Below are 26,598 nucleotides of genomic sequence, written 5' to 3' on the forward strand. Positions count from 1 at the left end.
ATACCCGGAAAAACCAGTTCTAGAGGCCTTCCGGAGACGGCCTTAAGGGGGGGTACTGTAATGTTCTGGTACCTCTGGTACCCTTATTTCCACATTTCTCTCTTAATATTGCGTCCCATCTTGCTATCCAAATGGAACGCATACACCTTTAAGGGCAATGACGTCATCGCCGGGCGCCGCTATGAGCGGCTATTTCAATCGCCGGCTTTCTCTCACTCATTGCTCGTTCAAACCGCATGTTGCCTTGTCTTGTCCAATGCTGCCGGAGCTTCAAGCTATTCCCCTTGCCTGAACAAGAATGGAACCTCGCTACGAATCCAGTATCTCGCTACCGGATTACTCCATTACTCTTGGACCTTGCTACTACTAACCCATCTAGTGATAAGTACCCCGCAGGGGATTCCTTCCTCAACCTAACTTTCACTATCTACTACTGCATACTAAAGGGACTATTACTATCTAAGCTATTTCTATCATCTGCATAGATTGCTAGCTCTTGGGACTACCATCACCTATCATTGCACTAGGTTACTCTCTCTTGCATACTTCATCTGCTGTCCCCTACCACCTGTTACTATACATGATTGCTAAAACCTATCTGCATACTATCATCACCTACCACTCTCCTGAATACTACTACTAAGTCCTCACCATTCTATTGCCTGTCTCTCACCTCTATTCTATCATATACATTCTATCACTCCAGGAACATCATATTGAGTGTATGTATATTTGCATAACAGGCTGTACACAGTGATGAAGTCCTGAGAGTTGGATATGTTGTTCAACACATTCTCTACATGACTACTGAGTGTAATAATTCTGCAGCTGCAAATCCATTCACTAACAAAAAACGCATGAGCGTTACACTCTGCTGCCAGGGTATGAAATTCGATGTTTGTATACCCTTAGCTTAGCAGCAGAGGCAGAGTGAGCAGGCACATTGAATACCCTACGAAAGGAGGCAACAAAACTCGGGTAATCGAGAATCACAGGATTATCATTCTCCCATAAGGAATTCGCCCAGGCCAGAGGGAAACGCCTGAGGAGCCATCTCAAAATAAATGCCCACTTGGTTTAGGAAGCCGCAACACTGACTCGGTTCACCCCCATATCGCTGATCCAGTCATCCCTCTGGTAACAGCGACTTCAGCTGCAGGAGCAGCAACAGGAGCAGCAGCGGGTGCAACAAAAGGAGGAACCACCGGCCTGGCAGGAGCAGGAGCAAGGTGTGCTGTTCTTGCAAGCAACATCTGCAACGCCTAAGTGAACTTACCCAAAAAGGTGATCTTGTTGATCGAGCCTGGTAACCAGCATGGGAAGTGTAGGAGCACCTGCGTCGTCAGGATTCATGGCCCTTGTGTACTGTCAGGGTGCCAGGAAACCAGACCACACAGGAATGCAGGTAAAATGAAGCAGTTTATTGGAGGAAGCAACAATAATAATAATCGCACAACAACAGTGAGGAAATGAGAGCAGGAACAAGCTGGGGTCAAGTCCAGGAGCGGGTAGTAATCCAAGCCGAGGTCGGATCGAGAAGTGGGCAGTCGGGTCGTCAGCCGATGCCGGGTCGAGAGCCAGGAGAGTCGTCAGCCAAGCCAGGTCATGCACGGAGGAACACAGAGAACAAAAGACTGCTAGCAAAGATGCACCTTGGAGCAAAAACACAAGGACAATGATAGCAACCCAGCAGGTGATTGAAATAGTCAGGTGTGTGACATCATCAATGTGCGATGTCCAGGCAGCAGGAAGTGATGATGCAATCAGAGTCTTTAAGAGACAGAAGTTTGCACATGTCCAAGATGGCTGCCAACAGGAAGGCAAGGCAAGACCTTGACAAACACTTCCTGCAGAATCAGTCACAGCTTCCAAGTTTGCTCCGTCTACCTATTACACAGTGCGGTGCAGAGCAAGTGAAGATGTGTCACGTGACTTGAATATATCGCAATTAAAAAAGGTATTTGGAAACAGAATTTTTATCTATATTACACACTGTTGCTTATACTACTGTAGCAATGTCCCGTAGGGCTGGCTGTGTGATGACTTATTGGGTCTCCCTCTTATTACCTGCAGACAGTTCACACATCCATCCTTACTCCCAATTGCTCGTTATTCAATGAACAGTCCAGTGGATTTGGTTTTATATTGATCCTGAAACTTGGATTGGAGAGGGGAATAGTGGGATACTCCGACTGAACTATTCACAGTAGATAAGAACAACTCTCACTTGGCATTACCAGGTTATTTGTGGATGCAGACACACTGCTTTAACCATACTGCTACTTGTATGGAAGAATTAAGTCCTCCTGCTCTCTATAGCAGCGGACTTGATGCAACTACATTATCTTCAGGACACTCTCTAGCATCCTCTTGACTGACAACCGTCCACTGATTCTTAAAAGGGGTTACCCTCTCAGGACAGGCCCCAGGACACAGATCTGTACTCACTGTCAGCAGAATCAGATCCTTTACAGTGTTTCCCTTACAGTCAGCTCTGCAGGACCTCTTGGTTCAGCTCCTATCTGACTCTCAGGCCCTCAGGTCGACCACCTGAGGCCACATGGCAGTTTCTACAGAGAAGGGGCAGCCACCCCCTCCCTCTGGGACCCCGCTCTCAAGCTGAAAGACTCAGAGCACAAGTGCCTTTGGCTTTTATACAGTATCCCAGCATGCACTGAGGCACTTTCCTCTGCCAATCACCAGAGCTGTAACAAATGCCTGTGCACTCACTTGTCAGGTTTCCTCCCACTGTCCAATATGCCTCCCTATTGGACCAGTGTGAAACATTTCAGACAAGCTGAGCTGCACCTGAGCACCATGAGCAGACCCTACCAATGGATTCTGCTCCCTGGTAGGCAGAGAGCAACATAAATTTACCTGGCAAGTCCCAGAAGACTGCGGGACCATTCAGAAAGCGCAGTGCGACTGGCAGAGAGCAACATAAATTTACCTGGCAAGTCCCAGAAGACTGCGGGACCATTCAGAAAGCGCAGTGCGACTAGGGCATTTGCAGGAGGAAACCGGATATGAAGCCAGAAGGCTTCACTGCCAGTTTCCCTTACCTAAGATGCCCGGCAGTTGCACCCGAAGCTGACTGAAGAATCGGCTGGGATGTAGACCTACGTCACCAGACACTCCCCTTTCTCGGCGGCGCGCGCACACCGCCAGAGGCTCGCTCCCGCTGTATTCAGTCACAGCAGGAGTCGGGCCAGGGAAGGAGCATCGGCGATTGCCGCTGCTCTTCCCCGATCGTCGGGGAATCGAGTATGGAGATCCGCCTGCTTGTGTAAACAGAGCGGGCAGATCTCCTAAGTGACAGGCAGGGTCAGATTGCAGGGTTCAGCATAGCTGAACCTGTGATCTGTCCTTGTGTCACTCAGTCACCTCCCCCACACACATGTCAGTAAGCACCAGGCATACATTAACCCCTCCCTCTCCAATAAAATTAACCCCTTCCCTGCCACTGTCATTTTTACAGTAACAGTGCATATGTATAGCACTGATTACTGTAGTAATGTCACTGGAACCCCCAAAAGTGTCAAAAATGTCAGTCAAGGGTCGGATCTGTCTGCCGCAATGTCGCAGTCCCGCAAAAAAAATCGCAGATTGCCGCCATTACTCGTTAAAAAAAAAAAAAAAAAAATGACAGAAATCTTTCCCTTAGTTAGTAAACGCAATAACTTTTGCGCAAACCAATCAAAATACGCTTATTGTGATTTTTTTTTTTACCAAACATAGGTAGCAGAAAACAAATTGGCCAAAAATTAAAAAAAAATTAGATTTTTACATTTTTTTGGGGGGGGGGAATTTCATATAAAAAAATTTGAAAAATATTGTTATTTTTTTCAATATTTACGCTCTTTTTTTGTTTATAGCGCAAAAAGTAAAAATCTCACAGGTGATCAAATACCACCAAAAGAAAGCTCTGTTTGTTGGAAAAAAAGGACGTAAATTTTGTTTAGGTACGGCATTGCATGACTGCGCAATTGTCAGTTAAATTCGCACAGTGCCGAATCGCAAAAAGTAGCTCAGACGTAAGACAGCAAAATCCTCCGGTGGTAAAGTGGTTAAATATGTTTTTTTTTTTTAATCACTTTTATTCCTATTACAAGGAATATAAACATCCCTTGTAATAGAATTAGGGCATGACAGGTCCTCTTTATGGAGAAATCTAGAGTCTATAAGACCCCACATTTCTCCTCTAGGCTGGAAGCCTGAGATAAAAAAAAAAAAGCCACTGTCTCGGGTCCTCGTTGGATAGACTGATAGCAGCAGGAGCTGTTGGCTCCTGCTCCTGTCAATCAAATCCAGTGACATGGGAGCCGGGGATGGGGCTGAGTCCTGTCTTCTGTGTCAATGGACACATCAGAGGGACTTGCGAGCTCGCCCACGCGGGTGCCTTCATGGAGAATGTCTCTCCGTGGGGGCACTCAATGAAGAAGTGGAGCCAGGAGCGCCACCGGGGGAGACCCCAGAAAAGGAGGATCGGGGCCGCTCTGTGAAAAACCCTTGCACAGAGCAGGTAAGTATAACATGTTTGTTATTAACCACTTTACCCCAAACCTATTTTTGAAGTTTAAATCAGTATTTTTTGCTAGAAAACTACTTAAAACCCCCAAACATTATATATGTATATTTTTTAGCAAAGACTCTGGAGAATAAAATGGCAGTCATTGCAATATTTTTTGTCACGCTGTATTTGCGCAGCGGTCTTTCAAACGCCATTTTGTTGGAAAAATTACAAACCCGATTCCAAAAAAGTTGGGACACTGTACAAATTGTGAGTAAAAAAGGAATGGACTAATTTACAAATCTCATAAACTTATATTTTATTCCCAATATAACAGTGGTCCTCAACCCTGGCCTACAGGGCCCACTAACAGGCCAGATTTGCAAGATAACTGAAAGACGTCCCAGGTGATATCATTTGCTGCTCAGTGATTGCAGTACTCTAGTCTGCATCTCCCCAAGGTAATACTTAAAATCTGGCCTGTTAGTGGGCCCTGAGGACCGGAGTTGAGGACCACTGCAATATAATATAGAAAACATATCAAATGTTGAAAGTGAGACATTTTGAAATGTCATGCCAAATATTGGCTCATTTTGGATTTCATGAGAGCTACACATTCCAAAAAAGTTGGGACACGTAGCAATAAGAGGCCGGAAAAATTAAATGTACATATAAGGAACAGCTGGAGGACCAATTTGCAACTTTTTAGGTCAATTGGCAACATGATTGGGTATAAAAGAGCCTCTCAGAGTGGCAGTGTCCCTCAGAAGTCAAGATGGGCAGAGGATCACCAATTCCCCCAATGCTGCGGCGAAAAATAGTGGAGCAATATCAGAAAGGAGTTTCTCAGAGAAAAATTGCAAAGAGTTTGAAGTTATCATCATCTACAGTGCATAATATCATCCAAAGATTCGGAGAATCTGGAACAATCTCTGTGTGTAAGGGTCAAGGCCGGAAAACCATACTGGATGCCTGTGATCTTTGGGCCCTTAGACGGCGCTGCATCACATACAGGAATGCTACTGTAATGGAAACCACAACATGGGCTCAGGAATACTTCCAGAAAACATTGTCGGTGAACACAATCCACCGTGCCATTCGCCGTTGTCGGCTAAAACTCTATAGGCCAAAAAAGAAGCCAAATCTAAACATGATCCAGAAGCACAGGCGTTTTCTCTGGGCCAAGGCTCATTTAAAATGGACTGTGGCAAAGTGGAAAACTGTTCTGTGGTCAGACGAATGAAAATTTGAAGTTCTTTTTGGAAAACTGGGACGCCATGTCATCCGGACTAAAGAGGACAAGGACAACCCAAGTTGTTATCAGCGCTCAGTTCAGAAGCCGGCATCTCTGATGGTATGGGGTTGCATGAGTGCGTGTGGCATGGGCAGCTTACACATCTGGAAAGGCACCATCAATGCTGAAAGGTATATCCAAGTTCTAGAACAACATATGCTCCCATCCAGACGTCATCTCTTTCAGGGAAGACCTTGCATTTTCCAACATGACAATGCCAGACCACATACTGCATCAATTACAACATCATGGCTGCGTAGAAGAAGGATCCGGGTACTGAAATGGCCAGCCCGCAGTCCAGACCTTTCACCCATAGAAAACATTTGGTGCATCATAAAGCGGAAGATGTGACAAAGAAGACCTAAGACAGTTGAGCAACTAGAAGCCTGTATTAGACAAGAATGGGACAACATTCCTATTCCTAAACTTGAGTAACTTGTCTACTCAGTCCCCATACGTTTGCAGACTGTTATAAAAAGAAGAGGGGATGCCACACAGTGGTAAACATGGCCTTGTCCCAACTTTTTTGAGATGTGTTGATGCCATAAAATTTAAAATCAACTTATTTTTCCCTTAAAATGATTCATTTTCTGTTTAAACATTTGATATGTCATCTATGTTGTATTCTGAATAAAATATAGAAATGTGAAACTTCCACATCGTTGCATTCTGTTTTTATTCCCAACTTTATTGGAATCAGGTTTGTACGAAAAATCACATTTCACTGCATTTTAAAAAAAACTAAACAGTAAAGTTAGCCCACTTTTTTTGTATATTGTGAAAGATGATGTCACACCAAGTAAATAGATACCCAACATGTTACGGTTTAAAATTGCGCACACCCGTGGGATGGCGACAAACTACGGTCAATAAAAATCTCCATAGGCGACGCTTTAACATTTTTTAACTGTTACCAGTTTAGAGTTAGAATGTAGCTCTTTTTTTTTAATTATTGCTCACGCTCTGGTGATCGCGGCGATACCTCACATGTGTCGTTTGAACAGCGATTCATTTGTGGCGCGACTTCCATATACGTTTTCTTTTGTGCGCGAGCTAACCGCGACGGGGGCGGCTACATTTTGTTTTCTATTTATTTTATTTTTTTTTTTAACACAGGTTTTTTAAAAAAAAAAAAAATCTGATCACTTTTATTGCTGTCACAAACATACTCTTTATGGAGGGATCAGGGGTCTAAAAGACCCCAAACCCCTCCACTACACTTCCATGTATTCAAAACGCCGAAAACTGCATTTTTGAATACTGTCACTTTTTGAATCTGCCGCCTTTAGCAGCAGAGTAACCCGGACGTGACGTCAACGTCATGGACGGTGCCTCCGGGTTACGTCATCGGAGACCCGATCGAAGCCACTTCCGGCTTTGATCGGGACTCCATCCAGCCAGCGGACGTGCTGGCTGGGTGCTCGGGTCTCCCGGTGGGACGGGAGACCCGGACAAAGCCGCGGAAGGTGGTGGGAGGGGGGGGGACGTCCCCTCCCGCTCGCCGGGGTAACGATTGAGCGGCTCCAGAGCCGTATCGGTTGTTACCACCGGAAAGCCAACCACCGGCTCTAAAAAACGGTACCGGGATGATGCCTCTAGCTAGAGGCATCAACCCGGTACATCCACGCAAAGTCAGCCGACGTAGGTCTACATGGCTAGACGTTAAGTGGTTAAAAAAAAAACAACCTTTACAATCACTTTAAGGTTTTTTATTTTAATACATTCTATGCATTAAGGTAAAAACCCTTCTGTGCTGCAGGATCCCCCCCCCCCTTTTTTTCTTACCTGAGCCCGATGTGATCCAATGATGTGTACAAGAGCAGTGGCTCTCCCCGCTATCTCCCTTCTCATTGGGCCAATGGCTCTCGCTGCTAACAATCAAATGTTGTGATGTGGGGGGCGAGCGGCCAACTCTGTCACAAGACACAGACAGGGTGGTTTGAGAGTGAGCACGCAGTGGTTTCCCATAGAAATTTCCATGGGGGAACTTGCTAAAGAGAAGGGACCTGGAATGCTGGTGGGGGGGGCCCCAGAAGAAGGGGATCAGGGCTGCTCTGTGCAAAAGCATTGCACAGACCAGCTAAATATGCCATGTTTTTATTTTAATTAAAAAAAAAAAAAAAAAAGGTTTAATATCACTTTAATTTCAGCGGTTTTCAAAAGGAGCCCACACCCAATGATTCCCCGCTGACACCAGAATGTATAAAAAGAAGAGTGGGCATTACATTTTTTTTTTCTAAAAACTGCGTGGGGGACCTCAGCCAACCTATACCAGGCTCTATACCTATACCAGGCTCTATACCTATACCAGGCTCTATACCTATACCAGGCTCTTCAGGTCTTGTATGAATTTTGATGGGGACCCTACACCAAAATGGGGCATGGGACCCCCCGAAAATCCATACCAGAGCCTTATCTGAGCATGCAGGCCAGGAAAGAGGAGGGGACAAGTCAACCCCCTACCTCTGTAAACTATGTCGGGCCATATGCCCTCAACATGGGGGGTGCTTTGAGGGCCCCAAAAGACCGCTTGCAGATGGGGCGGACTCCGTTAAGCAGATCCAGGGATCTGTCCGCTGATCCCTGGTGAGTAGGCGGATGACAGGTCCATGTCCACTCCGCCGATGCAGTACTGACACAACCCGCTGTTCTCTGTGGGGCTGGCGCTCAGTTTCCATCTGACTGTCGTCTGATCCCTCGGACGGATGGAGAACAGATCGCCATCCGTCTGTTTTTAGTGGACAGGATCGGATCAGATGCAGGAGGATCCACCGCTCCATAGAGAATAGATGGTTTGATCAGATCTGCCCTTAAAAACTGACAGGTGGACTCGATCAGTCTGTCAGTGTGAGACCCCGTTTACACTGGGGCGACCTGATCGCCTCACAGGTCGCCGTAGGTCGCCTGGCATAGAGAAGCTGCGGACCCGTTCTAATAGGAGCGACACAAGTCGCTCCGACTTAGAAAAAGGGTCCGAAGCTTCTTTGGGGCGACCCGGAGCGACCTGCATAGACTTCAATGTTATGAAGTCCGTGCCGCCCGCTCCGAGGTCGCTGTGCGAGCTGCGCGCCGCGACCTGTGAGGTCGCCCCGGCAAGCCGGATCGCCCCAGTGTGAACGGGGTCTCAAAGGGACCTAATAGATTTGTATCAAAGTAATATAAACAAATTATAGTAAAAGTAAAAATAAAAAAAAAAAAACATAAATAAAGGAGAGGTGGAGAGTAGGAGAGAAATAGGGAGAATGGGAGTTGTTTTTTTTTTTTTGATTTGCAGATGAATGAAATGCAGAGTGGCTACAAAAGTGACAATGCTCACTTTACCAAAATGTATCTCCTGTCTGATCAATGTTCATAAACAATGACACTTTGCTACAATGTAAAGTAGTGAGTGTACAGCTTGTATAACAGTGTAAATTTGCTGTCCCCTCAAAATAAATCAACACACAGCCATTAATGTCTAAACCGCTAGTAACAAAAGTGAGTACACCCCTAAGTGAAAATGTCCAAATTGGGCCCAAAGAGTCAATATTTTGTGTGGCCGCCATTATTTTCCAGCATTGCCTCAACCCTCTTGGGCATGGAGTTCACCAGAGCTTCACAGGTTGCCACTGGAGTCCTCTTCCACTCCTCCATGATGACATCACAGAGCTGGTGGATGTTAGAGACCTTGCGCTCCTCCACCTTCTGTTTGAGGATGCCCCACAGATGCTCAATAGGGTTTAGGTCTGGAGACATGCTTGGCCAGTCCATCACCTTTACCCTCAGCTTCTTTAGCAAGGCACTGGTTGTCTTGGAGGTGTGTTTGGGGTCGTTATCATGTTGGAATACTGCCCTGCAGCCCAGTCTCTGAAGGGAGGGGATCATGCTCTGCTTCAGTATGTCACAGTACATGTTGGCATTCATGGTTCCCTCAATGAACTGTAGCTCCCCAGTGCCAGCAGCACTCATGCAGCCCCAGACCATGACACTCCCACCACCATGCTTGACTGTAGGAAGACACACTTGTCTTTGTTCTCCTCACCTGGTTGCCCCCACACACACCTGACACCATCTGAACCAAATAAGTTTATCTTGGTCTCATCAGAGCACAGGACATGGTTCCAGTAATCCATGTCCTTAGTCTGCTTGTCTTCAGCAAACTGTTTGCAGGCTTTCCTGTGCATCATCCTTAGAAGAGGCTTCCTTCAGGGACGACAGCCATGCAGACCAATTTGATGCAGTGTGCGGCGTATGGTCTGAGCACTGACAGGCTGACCCCCCACCCCTTCAACCTCTGCAGCAATGCTGGCAGCACTCTTACATCTATTTCCCAAAGACAACCTCTGGATATGACGCTGAGCACGTGCACTCAACTTCTTTGGTTGACCACGGTGAGGCCTGTTCTGAGTGGAACCTGTCCTGTTAAACCGCTGTACGGTCTTGGCCACCGTGCTGCAGCTCAGTTTCAGGGTCTTGCCAATCTTCTTATAGCCTAGGCCATCTTTATGTAGAGCAACAATTCTTTTTTCAGATCCTCAGAGAGTTCTTTGCCATGAGGTGCCATGTTGACTTTCCGGTGACCAGTATGAGAGAGGGAGAGCGATAACACCTGTCCATTATAATGAGGGTTATAATTCAGATTCTTTTGGTATGTCCTGATATAATGGGGATTATTATGGTCTGTTCTCCTATAAATGAGATTATTATGGTCTGTCCTGATATATAATTGAGATTATTATGGTCTGTTCTGATATATAATGGGGATTATTATGGTCTGTACTGATATAATGGAGAGTATTATGGTCTGTCCTGATATAATGGGGATTATTATGGTATGTTCTGATATAATGGGGATTATTATGGTATGTTCTGATATAATCAGGATTATTATGGTCTGTTCTGATATATAATAGAGATTATTATGGTCTGTCCTGATATAATAGGGATTATTATGGTATGTTCTGATATAATCAGGATTATTATGGTCTGTCCTGATATAATCAGGATTATTATGGTCTGTCCTGATATATAATGGGGATTATTGTGGTCTGTCCTGATATAATGGAGATTATTATGGTCTGTTCTGATATAATGGGGAGTATTATGGTCTGTCCTGATATAATGGGGATTATTATGGTCTGTTCTGATATAATGGGGATTATTATGGTCTGTCCTGATATATAATGGGGATTATTATGGTCTGTCCTGATATAATGGAGAGTATTATGGTCTGTCCAGATATAATGGGGATTATTATGGTCTGTCCTGATATAATGGGGATTATTGTGGTCTGCCCTGATATAATGGGGATTATTATGGTCTGTCCTGATATAATGGGGATTATTATGGTCTGCCCTGGTATAATGGAGATTATTATGGTCTATCCTGATATAATGGAGATTATTATGGTCTGTCATGGTATAATGGGGATTATTATGGTATTTCCTGATATAATGGGGATTATTATGGTCTGTTCTGATATAATGGGGATTATTATGGTCCGTCCTGATATAATGCGGATTATTATGGTCTGTTCTGATATAATGGGGATTATTATGGTCTGTCCTGGTATATTGGAGATTATTATGGTCTGTTCTGATATAATCAGGATTATTATGGTCTGTCCTGATATATAATGGGGATTATTATGGTCTGTACTGATACAATGGGGATTATTATGGTCTGTCCTGATATAATGGGGATTATTATGGTCTGTCCTGGTATATTGGAGATTATTATGGTCTGTCCTGATACATAATTGAGATTATTATGGTCTGTTCTGATATAATCAGGATTATTATGGTCTGTCCTGATATATAATGGGGATTATTATGGTCTGTTCTGATATAATGGGATTATTATGGTCTGTCCTGATATATAATGGGGATTATTATGGTCTGTCCTGATATAATGGAGAGTATTATGGTCTGTCCTGATATAATGGGGATTATTATGGTCTGTTCTGATATAATGGGATTATTATGGTCTGTCCTGATATAATGGAGATTATTATGGTCTGTCCTGATATAATGGGGATTATTATGGTCTGTTCTGATATAATGGGGAGTATTATGGTCTGTCCTGATATAATGGGGATTATTATGGTCTGTTCTGATATAATGGGGATTATTATGGTCTGTCCTGATATATAATGGGGATTATTATGGTCTGTCCTGATATAATGGAGAGTATTATGGTCTGTCCTGATATAATGGGGATTATTATGGTCTGTCCTGATATAATGGGGATTATTATGGTCTGCCCTGATATAATGGGGATTATTATGGTCTGTCCTGATATAATGGGGATTATTATGGTTTGCCCTGGTATAATGGAGATTATTATGGTCTATCCTGATATAATGGAGATTATTATGGTCTGTCCTGGTATAATGGGGATTATTATGGTATGTCCTGATATAATGGGGATTATTATGGTCTGTTCTGATATAATGGGGATTATTATGGTCCGTCCTGATATAATGCGGATTATTATGGTCTGTTCTGATATAATGGGGATTATTATGGTCTGTCCTGGTATATTGGAGATTATTATGGTCTGTCCTGATACATAATTGAGATTATTATGGTCTGTTCTGATATAATCAGGATTATTATGGTCTGTCCTGATATATAATGGGGATTATTATGGTCTGTACTGATACAATGGGGATTATTATGGTCTGTCCTGATATAATGGGGATTATTATGGTCTGTTCTGATATAATGGGGATTATTATGGTCCGTCCTGATATAATGCGGATTATTATGGTCTGTTCTGATATAATGGGGATTATTATGGTCTGTCCTGGTATATTGGAGATTATTATGGTCTGTTCTGATATAATGGGGATTATTATGGTCTGTCCTGGTATATTGGAGATTATTATGGTATGTCCTGATACATAATTGAGATTATTATGGTCTGTTCTGATATAATCAGGATTATTATGGTCTGTCCTGATATATAATGGGGATTATTATGGTCTGTACTGATATAATGGAGAGTATTATGGTCTGTTCTGATATAATCAGGATTATTATGATCTGTTCTGATATAATCAGGATTATTATGATCTGTCCTGATATAATCAGGATTATTATGGTCTGTCCTGATATATAATGGGGATTATTATGGTCTGTCCTGATATAATGGAGATTATTATGGTCTGTTCTGATATAATGGGGAGTATTATGGTCTTTCCTGATATAATGGGGATTATTATGGTCTGTTCTGATATAATGGGGATTATTATGGTCTGTCCTGATATATAATGGGGATTATTATGGTCTGTCCTGATATAATGGAGAGTATTATGGTCTGTCCTGATATAATGGGGATTATTATGGTCTGTCCTGATATAATGGGGATTATTATGGTCTGCCCTGATATAATGGGGATTATTATGGTCTGTCCTGATATAATGGGGATTATTATGGTCTGCCCTGGTATAATGGAGATTATTATGGTCTATCCTGATATAATGGAGATTATTATGGTCTGTCCTGATATAATGGGGATTATTATGGTCTGTTCTGATATAATGGGGATTATTATGGTCTGTCCTGATATAATGCGGATTATTATGGTCTGTTCTGATATAATGGAGATTATTATGGTCTGTCCTGTTATAATGGGGATTACTATGGTCTGTCCTGATTTAATGGAGATTATTATGGCCTGTCTTGATATATAATAGAGATTATTATGGTCTGTCCTGATATAATCAGGATTATTATGGTCTGTCCTGATATATAATGGGGATTATTATGGTCTGTCTTGATATAATGGGGATTATTATGGTCTGCCCTGGTATAATGGAGATTATTATGGTCTGTTCTGATATAATGGGGAGTATTATGGTCTGTCCTGATATAATGGGGATTATTATGGTCTGTTCTGATATAATGGAGATTATTGTGGTCTTTCCTGATAAAATGGGGATTATTATGGTCTGTCCTGGTTTAATGGAGAGTATTATGGTCTGTCCTGATATATAATGGGGATTATTATGGTCTGTACTGGTATAATGGGGATTATTATGGTCTGTCCTGATATAATGAGGATTATTATGGTCTGTTCTGATATAATGGGGATTATTATGGTCTGTTCTGATATAATGGGGATTATTATGGTCTGTCCTGATATAATGGGGATTATTATGGTCTGTACTGGTATAATGGGGATTATTATGGTCTGTCCTGGTATAATGGAGATTATTATGGTCTGTCCTGATATAATGGGGATTATTATGGTCTGTATTGGTATAATGGGGATTATTATGGTCTGTACTGGTATAATGGGGATTATTATGCTCTGTCCTGATATAATGGAGATTATTATGCTCTGTCCTGATTTAATGGGGATTATTATGGTCTGTCCTGATATAATGGGGATTATTATGGTCTGTCCTGGTATAATGGGGATTATTATGGTCTGTACTGATATAATGGGGATGATTATGGTCTGTACTGGTATAATGGGGATTATTATGGTCTGTTCTGATACTGATTCTTATAATGGAGGTGCTCCCAGCCCCCATTGGTACATATTAGTGACTCAGTGATATGTGATGGGTGTCCCCAGGCTGGATGTGACTCAGTCAGACATTAGTCAGTATTGTGTGTCTGTTACACAATCCCCCACCCCCATTGTTGGGCCCTCACACAAAGGAGCTCAGATATAGGAGGGCCCCAACCCTTTCTCCTCTCACAGGGCCCATTTCTGCCCCCCATGGGAGGGTCTCCATCACCCCTAGTATGAGGGGACCCCCATCTCTCCCCCATATACAGAGCCCAGGCAGTTCCTACGCCATCTGCGTACACTACCCGCCTTCGTGAATAGCGCTGCTGCACTGCGGCTGTGCTGCGCCTCAACCCAACCCTTTCCCCGGGACCCCGCCCCTCACCGCCTCCCATTGGCCGCCCTCCTCCGCCGGCCACGTCCATCAGCCATTTCTTAAGCGTCGATTGGCTCGGGCGGCCGCATTCGTCGGGCAGCAGGTTGGGCTGAGCTGTGTGATAAAGGCGGCCCTGTGTGTTTTCCCCGGGAGTCGCCGCAGAAAGGACGGAGAGGGGACCCAGCTGACGCCGATCCGCTTCGTACAACCCCGGCCCGAAGTCCCTCCGTGTATAGTCCTCCCCTTCCCCCCTCTCCCCTCCCTTCCCCCCCATCCACATTTCTCTCCGGGACAACAGACGCCGCTCGTCACAACACTGCCGTCCCTCCGGGAGAGGTGAGCTGACAAGATGGCCGACCGCTTCCACAAAATGGCGGCCGCCGCTCTGTGAGGAGGTGAGGGGCCCCTGGGGGCCCACTATGGAATCTGGGATCACCGGGGGGGATGGGTGGGGTGGGCCCCAAAATGGGCGGACACGGATCTGCTGGGGGTTGTAGTCCCTCTCCTACACTCTGTACTGAGGAGACATCACTGGGGATGGACTACATTACCCAGCATGCCTCATACATCCATGGGAATTCTGGGTATTGTAGTTCATCTACAGCTATAGAGATCAGCTCTTTGTGTGTGAGAGGGACTACATTACCCAGCATGCCTCACCCTTCTATAGGACAGCCGGGAATTCTGGGTATTGTAGTTCATCTACAGCTATAGGGCCCAGCACTGTGTAGGAGGAAGGCCTACATTACCCAGCATGCCTCACTCATTCATGGAACAGCTGGGTGTTGTAGTCCATCATCTGCTGAGACCAGCATTGTGTGCAGTAGAGACTACATCTCCCAGCATGCTTCACCCATCCATAGAACAGCTGGGAATGCTGGGTATTGTAGTCCATCTACAGCTATAGAGACCAGCACTGTGTAGGAGAGGGACTACATTACCCAGCATGCCTCTGTGCTGTATAGAAGGTCAGTGATGAGCTGGGAAATGTAGTCCATCAACGGATACAGAGACAAAGGGTATCCAGTATTGTGTATGGGGGATTCTGGGTGTTGTAGTCCAACTGCTGGGAGACTGCATTGTGTGTAGGGAGGGGTGGACTCAGTTTCCCAGCATGCCTCACTCATCTATATAACTGCTGGGTATTGTAGGCCATCTACATAGCATTGTGTGTAGGAAAGGGACTACATTACCCAGCATGCCTCACTCATCCATAGAACAGCCGGGAATGCTGGGTATTGTAGTCCCTCTACAGCTATTGGGCTCAGCACTGTGTGTAGGAAGACCTACATTACCCAGCATGCCTCTCTCATCCATAGAACAGCTGGGTATTGTAGTCCACCAAGTGCTATGAGACCAGCACTGTGTGTAGGAGAGACTACATTACCCAGCATGCCTCACTCATCCATAGAACAGCCGGGAATGCTGGGTATTGTAGTCTATCTACAGCTATAGAGAGCAGCACTGTGTGTAGGAGAGACTACATTACCCAGCATGCCTCACTCATCCATAGAACAGCCGGGAATGCTGGGTGTTGTAGTCCATCTACAGCTATAGAGAGCAGCACTGTGTGTAGGAGAGACTACATTACCCAGCATGCCTCACTCATCCATAGAACGGCTGGGAATGCTGGGTATTGTAGTCCATCTACAGCCATAGAGAGCAGCACTGTGTAGGAGAGGGACTACATTACCCAGCATGCCTCTGTGCTGTATAGAAGGTCAGTGATGAGCTGGGAAATGTAGTCCATCAACGGATACAGAGACAAAGGGTATCCAGTATTGTGTATGGGGGATTCTGGGTGTTGTAGTCCAACTGCTGGGAGACTGCATTGTGTATAGGGAGGGGTGGACTCAGTTTCCCAGCATGCCTCACTCATCCATAGAACTGCTGGGTATTGTAGTCCATCTACAGCTATAGAGCCCAGCACTGTGTAGGAGGGAGGCCTACATTACCCAGCATGCCTCTGTGCTCTATACAATGGGCTGGGTATTGTAGTCCTTGTACAGCTATAGACACAAATACTGTGTGTAGGAGAGGGACTACATTACCCAGCATGCCTCCCTGCTCTATAGAAGGCCAGTGATGAGCTGGGATTTGTACCAACTGATAGAGACAAAGGATATCCAGTATTGTGTATAGAGGTATAGTATGGGAATTCTGGGTGTTGTAGTCCACCAACTGCTATGAGACCAGTACTGTGTAGGAGGGACTACATTACCCAGCATGCCTCCATGCTCTATAGAAGGTTAGTGATGTGCTGGAAAATGTAGTCCACCAACTGATATCGAGACAAAGGATGTCCAGTATTGTGTATGGAGGTATAGTATGGGAATTCTGGGTGTTGTAGTGCACTAACTGCTGGGAGACTGAGACTGCAATGTGGGGAGGGGGGGGTAAATTTCCCAGCATGCCTCACTCATCCATAGAACAGCTGGGTATTGTAGTCCAACTGCTGAGACCAGCATTGTGTGTAGGAGAGACTACATCTCCCAGCATGCTTCACTCCATAGAACAGCTGGGTATTGTAGTCCATCTACAGCTATAGAGCCCAGCACTGTGTGTAGGAGGGAGGCCTACATTACCCAGCATGCCTCTGTGCTCTATACAATGGGCTGGGAAATGCTGGGTATTATAGTAAATCTACAGCTATAGAAACCTGCACTGTGTAGGAGTGGGACTACATTACCCAGCATGCCTCTCTGCTCTATAGAAGGTCAGTGATGATCTGGGATTTGTACCAACTGATGGAGACAAAGGGTGTCCAGTATTGTGTATAGAGGTGTAGTATGGGAATTCTGGGTGTTGTAGTCCACCAACTGCTGAGACAGCATTGTGTGTAGGATAACTAAATCTCTCAGCATGCCTTACTCATTGATAGAACCACTGGGAATGCTGGGTATTGTAGTCCCTCTACAGCTATAGAGGCCAGCACTGTGTGTGTATGAGGGGCTGTATTACCCAGCATGCCTCTGTGATCTATAGAATGGCCACTGATGAGCTGAGAATTCTGGGAAATGTAGTCCCACTTCTACACAGTCCAGGTCTCTATTACAGTCAGTGAACTACAATACCCAGACTTCTCATATAAGTACATGATTGGATGCTCTGCCTGTATAGCACTTGGTGGACCAAATATCCCAGCATTCCCAGCTCATCAGTGGCTGATGGTGCTAATGGAGGAAAAGCCACTGGTATATAGGCACAGAGCAGCCAGTACTGTACACTGTTATAATGGGAATGCTGGGTATTGTAGTCCATAAATAATCATCCGGCACTCTGTCTGGCTGTGATGTGGATTCTGGGCATTGTAGTTCACCAACAGAATGGAGACAGTATTTTGTCATTCTATACCAGTGATGGCGAACCTTGGCACCCCAGATTTTTTGGAACTACATTTCCCATGATGCTCTGCATGATGCCTACCCTGCAGAGTGTGTGAGCATCATGGGAAATGTAGTTCCAAAACATCTGGGGTGCCAAGGGTCACCATCACTGTTCTATAGCATAGTAATGCTGAGCATTGTCCTCCAGCAGCCATAGGGTTACAGGCCAACCATCGTTCTATATAACCGCAAGGAATGCTGGGAATTGTAGTCCACTAACAATGATACAGCAGATGGTATTGTATGCTAAGAATTGTCCTTCCAACAGCCATATAGACAGAGCAGCCGGTAAGGTTTACAGTTCTAATAGGAACTCTGGGTGGGTATTGTAGTCCACCAACTGCCATAAGCTCAGAGCGGTCAGTATAGTATAGAGATCTAATAGCAATCCTACCTCCCCCAACTGCCATAAGCTCAGAGTGGTCAGTATAGTATAGAGATCTAATAGCAATCCTACCTCCCCCCAACTGCCATTTAGGCACAGAGTAGCTGATACTGTATATGAATTGTAAAGTGTGTAGGAACTGGGACTACATTTCCCAGCATCCCTCCCTGTTCTATAGAATAGACACTGATCAATGTGATAGCTGCTTGGCTTGCTAGGAATTGTAGTTCACCCTGAATATAGACACCAGGCAGCCAGAGGTGTATGAGATTCTATAGGAATGCTGGCAGTTTAAATCAGAACTACACGGCATCTTAGGACCACACACATTATTTAATTTTTTAATGATTAAAGCCACCCCCACCCCCAAAATCAATCCATGTCTCTAGGCTTTGTGTTCAGAAATCATTTTGAAAAACAACCCCCCCTGCATTTATGGCAGTGGCCATCTTGAGTAAGGGCAAATTATTTATGTAGCATTTACTTCCTGGAATTCATCTTCCCTTAGCTCAGACATGCATGCAGAACTGTGTGCTTAAGCTGAAACAAAAACCCCTCCTGAAGACTCCTGGGATGTCTGACATCATTATCCTAGACAAGAAACCAGGAAGTAACTGAAGAAATGTGAAAACAAAAAGTGGTGTAATGTTGGTTGGGAAAGTGAGGTTCCTCTTTGTACAAGGATAGCTGTGTAGATGGAGCCCCTAATACTGTATAGTTATAGGAGTTCTGGGTGGTGCAGTCTGCTGGAGTCGCACAGCAACTTGTAATAGGATTGCTTGGTAATGTAGTCCACCAATGATGAGGACACAGGGCATTCGGCGGGCTGTGTGATTATATACCATAGGAACGCTGAGCCAACCGCGTTGTCCACAAACAACCATAGACTGAGTAACCAGCGGTGTGTATGAGAGAATAGGAAGGATGGGCATCTAGGGCTATATATAGCGGTGATGGGAATTCTGGGTAATGTAGTCCACCAACTCTACAGACACATGGTAGCCATGTGAGTAATTATATACAATCATTGCTGATGAACAATGATCAGCATTCCTACACACACAATACATCATGTATTATATACTATAGGAATGCGGAGTATTGGTCATTAGCAGCTATACAGGCCCAGGGCACCCAGACCGCTCTATGGATGGTGATGGCAATCTTGGTCATTGTAGATGGGGATATATCTATTTCTACATTTTGTTTTTTAGATATATCATTTTTTCTTTTTTTTTATTAAATATATAATTTTAATTTTTAAATGTATATAATTTTTTTATTCTAAATATATAATTTCTATTTTATTTTTGAAGTGTGTTTTTATTCTATATTTTATTTTTAAAGTATATCATTTTATTTATTCTATATTATATTAAATATTTTATATTTTTAAATATATAATTTTTTTATTCTATATTTTATTTTTGAAGTATATCATTTTTTATTTTATTAAATATTAAGAATTTTTTATATTTTTGAAATTTATATTTTTTTGTTCTATATTTAATATATACTTTAAGTTTTAAACATAACTTTTTTTATTCTATATTTAATTTTTTAAATTTTTATTCCATAGTTTTTTAAATGTATAATTCTATTTTTTAATTTTTTTTTTTTTCTTCTATCAAAACATCCAGCAGTGTGTATAATAAATATCAGAATTGTAGCCCACCAGTGGAATGTATAATATAGTCCAGGGACTGTAGGCATTATAATCCACCAACAGCCACATCAATGGAGAGCAGCTGTTTTTTTTTGTATAGTTCTGTTATGAAAGGCATGCTGGGTAATGTAGTCCAGAGACAGAGCTGGCAGTGCTATAAAATCAGACCCTGTTCACACCTGAGCGTATTTCAGCTCGTAAAACACTCCTCTCTGAAGTCTCAAAACGCCCAACAAGCAAAACTCCATTAATTTCAATGGTCCATGTTCACATCTAAGCGTTTTGTCACCTGAAGCCCAAAGTACAGGAGCTTTTTTGGCAGATTACAAGTGTTTTTGTTAGACGTCAATTCCTTCCTCCAAACACCTGAAAAAGATACTCAGGTGTGAATGGAAGACTAAGATGCGGTCTCTCTATTTGTATTGCTTAGACTCCACAGCAGCTACAGACACAAGGAACAGACATTTACTATGGGGAAAGGGATTGATGGGACATGTAGTCAGACAATACTGGATTTGTAACTCGGCAGCTGTAGACACAATGAAACCTCTTCTGATTCTCTGTAGTATGAGACTGCCGGGCCTTGTATTCCCCAACCTGCAGCTGTGATGGATGCCGGGGGTTGTGGGCCTGGTTGCTCGCTCTATAGATGCTCATTGCTGACACCTATTCTGCATCAGACCACTCAGCCAATTCTCATATCTGGTCCTCCTTTTTTTATGTTGACAGAGATTTGTCATCCCTCAGACTGGGTTGACACTGGTGAGGGTTTCCCTGCATCTATTGGCATGTTGCGAGCCTGTAACCGTCTCTCAGTGGCGCTTCCGGGACAGCTCCACAGCGCATTGCACAGGAGTCCTGTGCATCTTCTGGTCCAAATTCAGCCGAAAACTTTGGACCAAATTAGATCTGAAACAGTGAATGGACGCATCGGACCCCCTGCTGTGAGCCGCTCTGCACAGGGAACCCAGATCTGTAGTTGGGTGCTGGAGATATGGATAGCCGGGTCTCGCTGCACCTTTTGGGAATAGTTCCCCTGAAGCCCAATTACTGTAACTATAATTGATGTATAAATCTTTATTTGGAATCGCCTTTAACAGCTAAGGGACCAACAGGAACAAACCTTGATTTCTGGAGATCTTGCTGGTACCCCTTCTGATATTTGGGGGGGGGGGGGGGTTGTAGTTGCCCCTCCAGCTCGAAAAAAGATGCAGCCCTGACACTATGTACATTATCACTCGGTACAGGTGTATAGGTGATTACTGTGCATCATCACTCATACAGGTGTATAGGGGATTGCTGTACATTATCACTCAGTACAGGTGTATAGGAGATTGCTGTACATTATCCCTCAGTATGGGTGTAACGGGGATTGCTGGGATTTCATCTTCAGGGCAGAGTAGCCAATTATGATTATACTTATTTTTTATTTCAGGTACTTGTGTAGCGCTTTCAATTTACATATGCTTTGTACATTCACATCAGTCCCTACCCTCAATGAGCTTACAATCTAAGGTCCCTAACTGACATTCATACTTGCATAGTAGGGCCAATTTAGACAGGAGCCAATTAACCTACCAGTGTCTGTGGGAGGAAACCGGAGTACCCGGGGGAAACCCAGGCAGGCACAGGGAGAACATGCAAACTCCAGGCAAGTAGTGTCGTGGTTGGGATTCGAACCAGCAACCTTTTTGCTGCTTTGTGAAAGTGCTAACCACTACACCACTGTACTGCCCCATTATAATATTTGTTTTTTTTTTGGGGGGGGGGGGGGGGCTTTCAGTATCCAGCCCAGGTACAGAAGATACAGGCTACATGATGAAGAATAATAATGCACTATGGCCCTCCAGCTGTTCAGGAACTACAATTCCCATCATGCCTAGTTATGTCTGTAAATGTCAGAGATTTACAATGCCTCATGGGAATTGTAGTTCCTGAACAGCTGGAGGACCACTCCTGCGCACATAGTTTAGGAAAAAAAAACCCTCACTGCTTCTATCATACATAAACCTCGGTAATAGTCGTCATGGAGGTTATAGAGGTTTTAGTTCTTAAGGCGTGAATAAAGTATACAGGTATGAGGACCCCCAAAGCTTTATTCTTCCCCCCCCTTCCCCCAGAACATGGGGGCTCAACCTGTGGCCCTCCAACTGTTGCAGAACTACAAGTCCCATGAGGCATTGCAAGGCTGACTGTTAACAAGCATGACTCCCAAAGACAGAGGCATGATGGGAATTGTAGCTCTGCAACAGCTGGAGAGCCATAGGTTGAGCTCCCATGCTGGTAGTAAATCACTTCAGTGCTGGTTTCTTTTTAGGCCTGAATTGCATATTTGGGGAAGAGGAGACTATTCTAGGTGAAGGATTTTATATTCTGCTCAGTGTAACCCTCTCAGCATGTGTGCGCTTAGAAGGCATATTCTTTGTCTAGGGAATACTGTGTAGGCCTGGGTGTTCTCTTACAGTATTCCCCCAATTTCTCAGGCCTTTGGTCATTCCTATTTGGCTTGTGTTTTAGGGACTTGCTAAACCCGGGAGCCTGCAGTCGCTATATCTGCTCCCCCCGGGAGCCTGCAGTCGCTATATCTGCTCCCCCCGGGAGCCTGCAGTCGCTATATCTGCTCCCCCCGGGAGCCTGCAGTCGCTATATCTGCTCCCCCCGGGAGCCTGCAGTCGCTATATCTGCTCCCCCCGGGAGCCTGCAGTCGCTATATCTGCTCCCCCCGGGAGCCTGCAGTCGCTATATCTGCTCCCCCCGGGAGCCTGCAGTCGCTATATCTGCTCCCCCCGGGAGCCTGCAGTCGCTATATCTGCTCTCTCACAGTACACAGAACATGGAAATGCAATTATTTTAGTAAATATAAACTGCTGATGGGAAAAGTTAGTTAGCAGTTTATAGCAGTCTTGAGACTATCAGTGTCTGGTTAAAGCTTTTAGGAGGAATTTTCATTCTCTTCTGATTGTTCTATGAGGCTGCAGGGTTTCTGACCCTCTGTCTGGACAGTGCTGATTGGCCCCATGCTGATCACATGCACCCTCCCAAGGAGGAAAAAAAATCTATAGCAATACACACCAAACTGAGCATGTGCAAATTGCCCCCAAGGCTTTGTACTTGGCAGATGTTTTGGGGACAGTGGAAGAAGGGGAGGATCAGAGAAGACACAAACAGCCTTTTTATACAATGCAGAGGATTAACCCCTTAGGTTCCACAGCAAGTATAACAAGCATGCTTTGTAAAGCCGGCCATAGTAGGATTAAATCTCGGCTGGTTCATTACCACTTCATTACAATCAACCTACCTTTTTTTTTTTTTTTGCATGCGATTAGTGCTGGCGGCTATAGCTGCTAGCAGTGATCATGGTGTTCTGCCTGTGGGGAGGCTTTCCAGCTGGTAGAACACAATCACTTCGGGAGGGATTCTCCCATGAACATGAGACTGAGCTATGAGAGACCGCTCCTGGTCCCCACTGATTGGTAGCTGGTGGGACCAGCAATCATGTGATCACTGACAGCCAATTAGTGACCATATGTTCATAAGGTTCTCTTTCTACCAACTGCCCTTTTAAAAAGTCCCCTTGGTCCTCCCCCCATGTATGTACTCATGCTGCCGGTCTTTGGGACCTGGCAGAGCTTTTTCAGTGTTGCAAATGTGCAGAAAAAAAGCGCAGAGACCTGCTGATTGAAATCGCACTGTTTTGGACCGCTGCCTCCTGGAATGTGCTGTGGATATCCCAGGTGTTGGTGGCTGGCCAATCGGTGGCATTCCCCACCTGGGTGGTACCAGGAAGTGGCTGCACAGAGGAGATTTTATAAATAAAAATGGCTGCAGCCTATGTGTGTGTTGAGGGAGAGGGGGGGGAGGGGAGTTCCTTGCATGGGTGAGGGGGTCTACTACTTTATTCTCCTATATGAATATTTAATCTCCTCCCTTGGGGGTTTACTATATACGGTAACTATATAGGGAATGAAATAGCACTGTTTTGGACCGCTACCTCCTGGAATGTTCTATGAATATCCCAGGAGACGGTGGCCGGCCAATCAGCATCGTCTCCCCCCCCCCCCCCCCCCCCACCTGGATGGTACCAGGAAGTGGCTGCACAGAGGAGATATTTTATAAAAAAAATGGCTGCCTATGTATGGAGGAGGGAGGGGAGTTCATTGCATGGGTGAGGGGGTCTACTACTTTAATCTCCTATATGAATATTTAATCTCCCTTGGGGATTACTATATATGGTATATAGGGATTGAAATCGCTCTGTTTTGGACTGCTACCTCCTGGAATGTACTATGAATATCCCAGGAGACTGGCCGGCCAATCGGCATCGTCCCCCCGCCTGGGTGGTTCCAGGAAGTGGCTGCACAGAGAAGATTTTATAAATAAAAATGGCTGCCTATGTGTGAGGGGGGGGGGGGGGAGGAAGGGGAGGGGAGTTCATTGCATGGGTGAGGGGGGGTCTACTTTATTCTCCTATATGAATATTTAATTTCCTCCCTTGGGGGTTTACTATATACAGTATATAGGGACTGAATAATGCCTATTACAGCATCTCTTCATCCCCTTGAGGCAACAGCCCCCCCCCCCCTTCCCCCCACCACATTCAGATTCTATTACAGCTCTGTTTGCCCTTCATCAGTCCGATCGATAAACCGTCTCCTAGACTTCACACTCTGCATTTATTCTACGCTTCTACAAATCTGTTTACTAGGCTCTTATGTCTTTTTATTGCTTTGTATCCAAATTTCTCCGATACCCCACGCCACCTAGATTTTCATTGCAAATTTGTGTAGCCGACTCCATGGGTTCCAGTCGGGGGTGGGGGGGGGGGGGATATGGCCACCTATATACAGATGCTGATCATTGGATTGCTAAACACGTTCTTTGTTTTTTGCTTGCTGTAGTTCCCTTTTGTCTGTGTTTTTTTCCTTTGTTTGGTGATGCAAAGCTCTGTGTATTGTGTAGAAGGATTAATGGATGTGCCGGTATCTAGGATGACTTTTTTTTTTTTTTTCCTGATGTGTTTATTGAAAATCTCCCGCAGTTTTGTCCAGCCCCTGTAAGGAATATTGCCAATACCGTTAATACAGGTGGCATGAGCTGGCAGAATTTAGCACTGTTGAGTTGGGATTTGCCCATCCTCGATTCCTCTGCCAAGTATCGGCGGAGCATTGAAGTAATGAGGAACTTCCAGGTTAAGGCGGCTCAGTTTCTGTCCCTCCCCGAGCAGCCGGAGCCTAGGCCTTTTTTTTTTCCTGAGAACAAAGAGCGAGCCGGGCCTGGGACTAGGCCTCAGCAGCAGCAGCACCTCCTCCTCCCAGGCTATTGTGTGAGCCCGGCTTCCTGCAAACCCCCTCCTCCTCCTCCTCCTCTCACCAAAACCTGTATTCCTTTGTTGATCCTTCCACATTTTTTTAAAGTCCTCGCTTTAGCTGCTTCCTTTTTTTTTTATTTATTTTTTTTTCTGTAAGCTGAGACAAGGAAGCGTTGCATAGTTTCAGGTTATACATGTCTGGAAGTAAAAACCCTACACCCTTGGGGTGGGTGGGGGTTAATATACCCTTAGTAGAAACTGATAGAATTGTAGCAAATCCAATGCTTTGTCTATTAATGTAACAAAAAATTATCCCATTTTACAGACTCTTGGAAATGCATGTGCCTAATGGTGAACCAGATTCTTCCACCCCCCCCAATACAAACAAAGATAATCACTAAAAATGTTACAAAATTCCAGGAGAACCAGATTCTTATGGCTGGAATACACGATAAGAAAATCGGCCGAAAATTTCCGTTCAGCGAGCGATCGGCCAATATTCTACTCGTTAATGCCCGGCCATCAATGAGCGATATCGATATTGTGAACGAAAAATACCGTTTGAAAAACCCGAAAAATTCTCTCGTTTGCCAATGAACGATAATCTATACGTTGGTGTTGAGGTCGTTCAGTTTAAATCTGTATAACCTCATCACACATGAGAACCGAGGAACACTGTTTCGATGGTCGGCGGGCAACGGTCGGGCGATATTCGGACCGTGTATGTTGGCAACGTTTTCGACCGACAAATACTTTTTCAAAAGTCGGTGGTCGAATGATGGGCGATATTCTAATCGTGTATTCACACCATTATTATCATACAGAGAGTATGATTGATTTTATAAGCTTCTGTTAATTTTAACCAGTTTTGGACCAGTAGGATTTTCCCCCTTAATGACCAAGGTTATCTTTTGCGATTCAGTACTGCGTTTTTAACAGAAAATTGCACGGTCAAGGAATGCTGTACCTAAATAAAATTGATAAAATTTCTCCCCCCACTAATAGTTTTCTTTTGGTGGTATTTGATCACCCGTGCGACTTTTTTTGGCAATAAACAAAAAGCGGCAGTTCTAGAAAATACCGTATATACTCGAGTATAAGCCAAGACCCCTACTTTTACCACAAAGTGGGAAAACTCATTGACTCGAGTATAAGCCTTGGGTGGGAAATG

The 26,598-nt window shown here is 44.4% G+C and overlaps 1 long non-coding RNA gene across 1 annotated transcript in view; it reads left to right on the forward strand.

Annotated features, from left to right (window-relative positions):
• The first annotated feature begins 14,758 nt into the window (after positions 1-14,758).
• Positions 14,759-26,598, forward strand: part of LOC309565193 — a 17,065-nt gene continuing 5,225 nt past the window's right edge. The window contains exon 1 of the long non-coding RNA XR_014225794.1: positions 14,759-15,018. This is a non-coding gene — a long non-coding RNA (uncharacterized lncRNA). The remainder of the gene's footprint in view (positions 15,019-26,598) is intronic.

Source organism: Pelophylax lessonae (genome assembly GCF_965119305.1).
Source record: "Pelophylax lessonae genome assembly, chromosome: 10".
Classification (NCBI taxonomy): Eukaryota; Metazoa; Chordata; class Amphibia; order Anura; family Ranidae; genus Pelophylax; species Pelophylax lessonae.